Source organism: Bison bison, unplaced genomic scaffold (genome assembly GCF_000754665.1).
Source record: "Bison bison bison isolate TAMUID 2011002044 unplaced genomic scaffold, Bison_UMD1.0 scf7180017864454, whole genome shotgun sequence".
Taxonomy (NCBI): Eukaryota; Metazoa; Chordata; class Mammalia; order Artiodactyla; family Bovidae; genus Bison; species Bison bison.
Genome location: NW_011495016.1, coordinates 1,005,807 through 1,006,235, shown reverse-complemented (window position 1 = coordinate 1,006,235; position 429 = coordinate 1,005,807).

The window sequence follows — 429 nt, the reverse complement described above, 5'->3', positions numbered from 1 at the left end:
GGCTCTTTAGTTCCTCTTCACTTTCTGCCATAAGGGTGGTCTCATCTGCATATCTGAGGTTATTGATATTTCTCCCAGCAATCTTGATTCCAGCTTGTGCTTCTCATGATGTACTCTGCATATAAGTTAAATAAGCAGGGTGACAATATGCAGCCTTGACATACTCCTTTTCCTATTTGGAACCAGTCTGTTGTTCCATGTCCAGTTCTAACTGTTGCTTCCTGATCTGCATACACATTTCTCAAGAGGCAGGTCAGGTAGTCTGGTATTCCCATGTCTTTCAGAATTTTCCACAGTTTATTGTGATCCACACAGTCAAAGGCTTTGGCATAGTCAATAAAGCAGAAATAGATGTTTTTCTGGAACTCTCTTGCTTTTTCCATGATCCAGCAGATATTGGCAATTTTATCTCTGGTTCCTCTGCCTTTT